Source organism: Empidonax traillii, unplaced genomic scaffold (genome assembly GCF_003031625.1).
Source record: "Empidonax traillii isolate 1590-97213 ecotype Southwest subspecies unplaced genomic scaffold, ASM303162v1 scaffold1299:size261488, whole genome shotgun sequence".
Taxonomy (NCBI): domain Eukaryota; kingdom Metazoa; phylum Chordata; class Aves; order Passeriformes; family Tyrannidae; genus Empidonax; species Empidonax traillii.
In genome coordinates this window covers 43,367-53,160 of record NW_020956492.1, presented here as the reverse complement: position 1 = coordinate 53,160, position 9,794 = coordinate 43,367, and the positions used below count along the sequence as shown (strand labels likewise).

The following is a 9,794-nucleotide window of genomic DNA, read 5'->3' as shown; positions in this document are numbered from 1 at the left end:
TTTTCACTGATGCTCAGTTAGAGGACCAAAGGCAATGGGCATAAACTGAAGCACAACAGGGTTCTATATGAGCATTAGGAAACACTTTTTTACTGTGAGGTTGACTGAGTACTGGTATTAGTGTCCCAGGGAGGCGGTGGAGTCTCCAGCCTTGGAGATATTCGGAAGTCAATGGGCATGGTCGTGGTTTCTACATGACCCTGATGTAGCGGGGAGCTGGACTAGATGGTCCAGAACCCCCGGTCTGGCTTATTCATAAAGACAGTATCTTTACTGATCAACTGAAGGAAGTCTATTTAAACAACCAGTTGATCCACTTAACTGATGTAGTCACCTGATCCACTAATGTTGTTTTTTATCTAAAACAAAGGCTACTCTGGTCCTCTGTGTATTCAGATAAATTCAGCTTTCTTTTCCTTTCAGCAACACTCAGTCACTGATGAGTCATGTTCTTCCCTGAGCTTGCCCTGAGAGTGGTCATTGCCAATCTCCTCTAAGAGTTCTCCCATTGTGGAAATTTGTTGATTGATCAAAATAGTTCCAGTAAGTATGCTCTGGATAAAAGTTTATTTTACGATAGTTTAGACCTTTGAGACTACGAAGGAAATAGCTAAAGGGAGAAACACCTGAAAAGCAAATGTTAAAACATATTGTAAAGATGTATTCATTTTTGAGTAGAGTGTAGATTTAAATACAAAACCAAAGAAATTGGCAAAACAAAACTTCATGACATTTATTATTATGTTCTGCTAACATTTTTCTAGAATCTCATATGTGAATACAACAGATATAAACAGTTTCGTTTTTTTTTCATACTGGAAAAATTTTCTTTTGCATCTAACAATGATTTACAACAAAACTAGAAGACTTTAAGCCATGTTATAAATTTTGTCATGTGTAAAAATTATAGTTTAGGACTGAAATGAGTTCCCCATTAAAACCTGGTAAATGGTAACTTTATTTGTGGGCTCCATTTTTATAACTTTATACAACCCTACATATGACAGAGGAACGCAGGAAAATTATTCATCTTCTGTTTATGAACTAGATTACAATGAAAAATTACTCAATTTACTTTCAGGTTTCTAAAATCTGTTTTCACCATTTTTTCCACCTCCTGCTAGGTAGAAATATTTAAATAATTACAAAAATTATGATTTTGAAAGTCAAAAAACCAGAGTAATGCAGAAAGTCACACAGTTGCTTTAGAAATTTCCTGGTTTAGCCCATGTCTTCACTAGAGATTGAGTCTATGTTTGAAATAGAATGGGATGTTTGTCCTTAAGACGTCCCACCTCCTTTTCTGTATTAAACTTTTTGATGTTGAAGTTTTTATAAACTGCTTTCATTATCCACTATGTACATCTGATAAACATCAAGTCAGAAGTCTTTGGAGATTTCTGATCATTATTACTCTCCTATTAGTCATGTCATGTTATCCATAATGCCTAGAGAGCAGAAAAGAATTTGATTTAATGTTTCATTCAAAGGGCAAATCCTTCACTGGTATAACAGTCCCTAATGCAGGGCAGATATTAGTTGATGTAAAATGGCCAGTTTATTGCATCCTGGAATGTAGATTTGTTTTGACCTTTTCAACCTGGAGGTGAAAGAATTTACTATTGATGGCCAGTTACAAAACTATTAGTACTAATAGTATTTTTGACATCCATTTTAATTTGATTAATAGTTATATATCCATGCAACTGCTTTGCCATCTACCCTCTGTTGGTTTTCTGAAAGGTTGCTCATTTTTGCTCCCTCACTGAGATATATATAAATAAATACAGTGCATTTTTTTTTCCTAATATTTTTCATAATTGTTTCAGGGTTACCCTATTTCATTACATTTGTTCTCTAAATATGGGAAGAGTACAGGCTACAGAACCAGCAGATAAAGAATTCACTAATTTAAGGAGAGAAATGAAGTGACCTCAGATGTAGTTGTCATCAATATGGCTGCAACTGTGAGGTTTCTAAACTCTGAGATATTGATATTCACTTTAATGGAAACAGTGTAGGCTCTCAGTAGAACAATTTATTAATGTTCTCTGAAATGCTCTATTCAATGAGATCATTCAGCAAAGTCCAGTGGATGCTAGTGATGTTTAAAGCTTTTGTATTGGAAAGTCTCAGATTTGACTACTAAAGTATATCCTTAACACTGGGAAGATAATTCATGACTCTGGCTTTGGTGAAATTATTTACATTCCAAAAAAGCAGCAAATAATTTCCACATTGGATTCACAGTTATGATAGTTTAAAAGGTTCCCATGCCAGAACTGTATCAAATAGAGAACTGGAAATTCATAAAAAGTTGAAATACCATTTTATTTCATGTGTGGTAGAATGTCCCATTTCTTTGAGTAGAAGAAGTGCTAGTGTGATTAGTCATTTTGTCCATCTCATGTGCAACACATCAACAACTAAGAACCAGCACTTGGAATTCCAGTTTAAACAGTGAGACATTATCCTACATGTGCTAAGTTCTTATGCGCAGGAAAAAGTACCTTTAATAAACAACAGTTTCAACAGAGTTCAAAACTACTACTGTCAAGATAGCGCACATAAGTAGTTCATAATATTCCTTCAATGTCATTAACATTTTTAAGGGAACTGAATCTAAATAACTATATTTTAGTTAGCTTACATCCTTAAATGACAACTGTGTTAACCTTGACTTACCAATCTTTATCATGAATTCTGTATCTACCATCTCTCCATCATCCAGTTCTGACATGCTCCTGCATCGGTCCCAGCTGCAGCTTCCTTGCTATTAATTTAGACACCAGAGGCATCATGAGATGATAAACTACAAGCTGCTCCTACAAACTACTACATATCTCACAGATTAGAAAAGCCAGTAAACACCTGAAAAAAAGCCCATAAAAAACGCTGTGATATACAACTGGGCCATTAAAGATTTGCTTGATATACCCAGTTCATCTGAGTAAAAGAAAACTGCACCACCAAACTATTTTCCAAACTGCATCTTTGAATGACCTCTGAAAGAAATATATGAAAATTTAGCACAAAAATCAAAAAGTGTCGCTGATAGTACACCCCTAGTAATCACATACCATCATAAGCTAAAACAAAAGCTAAGAGTTATTAAAGAAATGTTATTTGTATCTTGAAATACATGCTCAAGATTCCCCTATTACTTTTCAAATGGCACTCTCCTAGAGTAGGTCCTTCAGAGATATCTAGATGGGTGAAGTTGAACAACTGCAATACACTGAAGTGAGCTCAAACAGACCTCTGATAAAGAATAAACCAAATAATTACCCCTAGGTGAGCAATAGTTTTCACAAGACTACCACTTACCCAGATCTCACACTACAGATTCTTAAGGGACAGCTTCAAAGCTCCTTTCCAATTGCACAAATGAATTGAATATCCTCAGTCATGGGCTCAGGATATAAGAACTTCTCTATGTTGCATTTGTCCCATCCCTGAAGTGCTGGAAGTAAAGTTGTTTGATGCCTGTTTCTCTCTTGTATATAAATTTAACATGGTTTTCACCTGCTTTACTGTTACCCCCTGCATTACAGCTGCCTATTGTCCTTTCTACTCAACTGTTCTGTAGAAAAGCATCATATTGTACTTAAAGCAACTATCCTAAACCTTTTGGTCCCTCTAGAAGTTGCTGCTTCTATTACAAAGCAGACTACGAGCATGTCAACCTAGGAGGTCACCTTGTTCTTTTTTTTCCCCAATTATACAAATTGATCTAATACAGGATCTGTTTAATCTGTTTTCTCATACTCTCAAATACAAATCACAGTGTGACTCTGAATGGCATATGTCATTTTAAAGATAAGCATGCTTAATTCCTAATATTTACTGTTTCCAGAATATAGAAAGCTCTAGTCTTTGTCTATATGGACTTTGGCTGGTAGCTATCATTCTCTATCTTGTCTTAACCATGGACTGTATTGCTAGTAAAAATTAAGTCAGCTTCTTGGGAATTCCATACCTCCACAAAATTGGTCTTAATCTATCAATTTTAACATAGAATTTTGACAAGAATAAACCTCAATGTCCAAATATTTCAGTCTAATTCTTCTGTCTTCTCACTATGCTTCTGCTGATATTTTATTTTTAGAACATTTTTTTCCTTAGTGTAAATTCTTCTGTTGTTATTTTGGGGCTAAGAATTGGATAAAACCATAAGAAAGCTGCTGAGTAAAACATTTGGTCTCTTTAATGACAAATTTAAACTAAAACAAACAAACAATCAAACAAACAAAACCAAAAAAAATCAAATTACTTTTGTGAGAAAATAGAACAATAGGCATTAATGCACAAAACAGAGTCTATAAACAAGAGATAATAGAACATGAGCTTTGTTATCCAAGTAATTTCACAGATCTTCACAGCAATTAAGGTTAGCATTTGATTGGTTTTGTGGTATCTGTGTACACACTGGTTTTCAAACAGCAGGAACAAACAGACAAGCGTTTGGGTTTGTTTCCATGGGGAAGTTTAGGGACAGAATAATTCTGGCTAAACTAGCGATTGGAAGAAGGCTTGTATCTTATTCCTAAAATATTGTGCAATGCTCTTCTGAAAATAAAAACCTCTGAAAATGTGGAATATCACCACATAACTACTCTTAAGTGAAATATTTAAGTTCCTTCTATCTAGAGTCATATAAGTAATGTTATTTTGGTTCCCATCACAGTTGGATTTGAGATGAAGTATTGCCATGAAGGGCTTGTGAGATGGCTAACTTTATATCTTCTATTTTTGAGAAATAATATGAAAATGATATTGGCATTCTATATGAATTAATTACTCAGGATAATAGGAACTTATGTTCCAAACCCAATTTATTTTTTGTCTTTTCATAGAATACCAAAATAAGATGATGTCATATTTTCAGAACAGCACTAGCTATCCTTCAACATTTAAAGAAGCACAACAATGAGTGTTCAAGGCACGTGAAAAAAATCTGGATCTCTGATGTCTCCTCAAATACATTTTTTCCTGTGACTTATGCTTCCAGATTTCCATGAATTTTACTATGCGAACCATCCATAAGTCTGTGATGGGTGTTGGTACTTTGGGCATCATGCAGACAGAGGTACAGCGATGGTTTGAATCTCTGTGGACAAAAAAAAAAAAAAAAAAAGGAGCAAACCCTAAGATAACAAGGAGAGAATTAATAACTTGACCGTGAAGACTGCAAAAATTTTAGTATTACACGATGAAGTCCATCATCAATCTCTCTCTATAGTGGAAATAATTAACAAGCTCCAATTTTCAGTTAATTGTTTAGCTGAAACATATTACACTCACACATTTTTAATACAGTTTGACCTGCATATCATCTTGGAATGGATAAAGCTTGAAATAAACTACAGTTTATGTTTAATAGTGTGGGAGTAATTATATGAAGTGGTATATGATTTACATAACACATGTTGTGTTTCAATGTACATTCTGTATTTCAAATTATTCCTTCCTTAAAATGTTTCTTATTTCAGTAGTTATCAGTATTGGAAGAGATTGCTGTAACTAATTCTGGTACAATTTATACAGTAAGTATAGTTTCTTTGAATGTTAATTATTTTGAACCTTTCTTTTCTTTAGTTTTTCTTCTATATTTCTATGCCTAAAGTAATTATAAAATAAGCACTGGGTTTTCAAAAGTTCTCATGAGGTTCTCAAATAGTATGGTGATGGACTGGTAGAAAACTTACATATAGTGAGAAGAGGGAGGAAGACGGAAGGGAAAGAGAGCAGCAGTGAAGAGAGGGGAAGGAAGAGAAGGGTGTCATGGGTCTCATTGTAGATATGCATCATGAAAAGGTTTAAAGGGTTTTTAAAGTTGCTTTTGAGAAACTTACAATTATTGTATTGTAAGTATTTAAGTCCCTTCTGAGGGAGGGGCGTTTTTTTCTTGGTTTGGTGTGTTTGGGTTTTTTTAACTTGTTTTCTTTACTTTGACTTTTATTTCAGTACTCATTTTTCACACTTTGGTTCAGTCAATTATTTTTAAATTTTAGTATGAAATTTTTATTTATTTATACTTGTCACCATGATATAAAATGACTTTCTATTACTTATTATGGTTCTATATAATTTACATCAATTCATAATGTGATTTGAAGCAAAGCTAATGAAAAAAAGATACTTTTTCATGAACATAAGAATTATTTGTTGAATGTATAATAATTTTGTGGATGAAAACTATAGATGTTTGGCACACAGAATCTGTTTATATTTCTTAAAAAAAAAAATTAGGTCATAGTTTTAATATGTCAGCCCCATATATGCCTGTTAGAATTGTTATGATACCCAAAAATGTTCAAAACATTTTCTCAGAACACAGCGAGTTGAGAAGCAGAGAAATTGTATACATGCAGATGAACTGTTTTTGAGATTCACAACTTCTGTTAGATTCTAAAATGAACCTTGAGACATGAGTCCACACAACAATTCTATTTCATGAAAACTTCAGACATTTCAGATTACAAACTGGACTCTTTTTGACAAAATTAAAACAGAAGGTTCATTTCAGGATAGTACTTAATGCACTTCAACTGCTAAAGGGTATTCAGTCCAACTCATCAGTCTAATCCCATTCCAAATTTAACTTTTATGGAAGACACACATAATGTAGTCATCAGATTCTTGGTGAGAACTGTTTGTCTCTACAAACACACCCTTGCTGGGCCACACAACTTGCTAAAGAGAGCTACATTCCTCAAAGAAGTTCCACAAGACCTTACAGGTACAACTTGCCAAACAATTTTTCGCATTCAGAGGTTTTGGCCCAGTATTTTTGGTTTCCTTACTTACACTAAAGACACTTGATTTGATTTTACAGGAAAGGTCCAGAACCAACAAAACATGTACATGACCACAGGAAACTTCAGTCACTCAGATTATGTGATTCCTATATTTTTCATCAGGCCAAAACCCTTTGACTTTCCAGCTGGACACATCCACTGGTGTGTGTTTCAATGTTTTGTTTCTTTATAGGACATATGATATTCTTTATAGCTATCTCTACAACATTTAAAATGGATTATATATAAGACTAGAAAGAGATTCTTTATCAAAACAGAAAACACTGCGACTTACGCGATTTAGATGTTTTTGGGTATCCATTTCTGATTGAATATCCTAAGATCAAATCTGAAAAAGTGAAACTTATAATAACTTTTTAAATTTTTCTTTACTGTAAAACCAACTTGCAGATTATTCTGCACATGCATTATACGCAGACCAATTCTTTGAGTACAAAGACTCATATCCATGTTATATCAGTAAATAATTTGATGCACTTGTCAAACAATGGGGAAGAAAATAGAACTATTTTTACTAATTTATGTTCTGTATCATACTTAAAAGGTCATTGAAATAACTTAAAATTGTTGTGAATTATCAGAAAATAGAACCGTCAAATTTTCCAGGAGGTAACACCACCTGACTTTACAGAAAGTAACATATTTTTGTTCTTAGATGCTAAATCAGACTGTAATCATCTGCCTGTATGGTCAGAAATTAGCAAGAAAATTTTTTCAGAAGAATACCAATTGGAATCTTTATTTAAATATGTTCCTTGCCTTTCCCTGAGACTGTCCTACTTGTTTTTCACCTACAGCAGATTTAGTGCTCTTTTTGAAGTGATAAGATCACTTATTCGCTGTTTGGCAAATCTGTATGTTCTTCATACTGTTGCAGGTGTGAACAAATGTACTATCATTTCATTTTGTTGCTTGAACTTTTGGTTAAATGTATTTATGGCTCAATTTATAATCTGTACATATAAACAGAGATACACATACACAAGGAAAACTCAGAAATATTAGAAATTATATTTAATTTAATAATTTCCAAAGGAGTTAGAGAAACTTGGACTTAATTGCAAGTTTTAATAGCATTTGATATTTTCTTACTGAAAAATCTTACAAGATTGTATGTCACAAGAACGACACACAATAAGTGAAGGCATTTTTAAACTTCATTTTAGTAAAGAGTTTATAACATGATTAAACCAAATAATAGACAGAAAGCAGTAATCAAAATTATATTGATGCATAATTTTTAATATTAGGTCATGTAATCTCTTTAACTATTATTTTTTCTCAGTTTTACATGTTGAAATGCATGAAAACAATTATCCATAGCAGAATACACAATGGTGACTGACATACAAATAAAAAAATTTAAAGGTGTACATATATCTTTACCATTGTTTGTCTTATTAGGCCTGAACTGAATCTAAGATTTGGAAGAGGAATAAATATTGCAGATTTGAAATTAACAGCCAACAGGAGAAAAACTCCAGAGGTTCATTCACCCTTAAAATCTAACTTAATGATGTCTAAAAAAATTTTATTGACAGTTAAAAATCCAATAGAGTTCCTATAAAAAGAGTGTCCCTTGAGTAGAGAAGCTATTGGAAATGACAGCAATTAAATCAAGCTTATGAAATATTTAACTCATTCCAAGGTGAATTTGCTTCAGTGAATATCAGCTCTTAGACCAGGTAATGGAAGAAAGATAAGATTGAAAGAAATGCATGTATACAGAATTAATAAATTCAGCATTTGCATACAAAGGGAGGGACTTTATTTAACCAGAATATATGTTAAACATTTTCTCACAATCTTGAATAACTGGATTCAGAAGAATAAGGAATGGCAAAACTATTGTAAATAGTGTTACAGATGTGTAAGCAGTGGATTGCCATTGCAGACATATAGTACCAAACACAGAATGAAGGGTATTTTAATTTAAAAAAAAAAAAAAAAAAAAAAATAAAATCACAAGCCACTTTAATTACCTGCAAATGCTCTTGATGTCTTTTCTTCTTCATGTGCCTTGCAAAAATGGATTATTTCTAGACAGTAATTTTTATATATCACTTCTAACAACTCTATTATGCTCTGGAAAAAAGATAACATATTTATCCAGCTTAACAGGCCACTCTGGGAGCAGTGATAACAGAAAAATCCACCTGAAGCAAGCAAGGATTTTGATGTTCTATATATGTGAAACTGATGTTTTGGAGTCATAAGAAGAGCTACTAAACATCTTGTATGGAATTGAATATTACAGCTAAAAAGCGATGTTTTATGTATAAGACTTTCAAATAGCGAATAAAATGTTTTTATCCCTCCCTAATTAAAATTCCATTTCAGCAAAGCAAAGACTGTAATCTAAGCTATTGATGATTGCTCTTCCTGATAGAAATTCAAGGGTGTTGCCCTTCAATACATTGCAGAGATTTTCTTTATGTCTCAGGTATGTCAAGATGTACACAAACATGAGAATGAAATTTACTATATTGAATAATTCTCTCTACAAATGAAAAAAAAAAAACCAACTAAAAAAAACCCACACAAAACCGCACTCAAAATCCCAAATAACAAGAAACAAAATGTGGAAAACTGGAGCTAAGCCACAATCTTTTGCACTTCTATTTGAGAAAGCTTACAGCTGTGATTACACCTTCAAGAAATCTGTTTCAGTGTAAACTTAACTTATAATTTCAAGGGATCCTCTTTACCTAAATGCTATTTAGAGACATAAGCTTGTAGCACTTTTTTGGGTTGATTTACCAGCCAGCAAAGACAGTTTATATCTGTTAAGATCATGCCACACAAATTTATCTTGTTTTCAGTTCCCTAACATCCATTTACATGATTTATCCCATCACCAACACTTACTACTCTTATTGTTCACTTTTACAAGTGTGTGTCATCTTCTCACACATTTCTGTGTGAAAACATCCAGATTTCTTGTTACTGGTGAAGGTGTTAAAATTGAGTTTT

The 9,794-nt window shown here is 33.0% G+C and overlaps 1 long non-coding RNA gene across 1 annotated transcript in view; it reads right to left on the bottom strand.

The window, feature by feature from the left end:
• The window catches only part of LOC114069584, a 10,623-nt gene extending 3,119 nt beyond the window's left edge, over nucleotides 1-7,504 (bottom strand). Inside the window, exon 1 of the long non-coding RNA XR_003573802.1 lies at nucleotides 7,441-7,504. This is a non-coding gene — a long non-coding RNA (uncharacterized LOC114069584). The remainder of the gene's footprint in view (nucleotides 1-7,440) is intronic.
• Nucleotides 7,505-9,794: the final 2,290 nt, after the last annotated feature.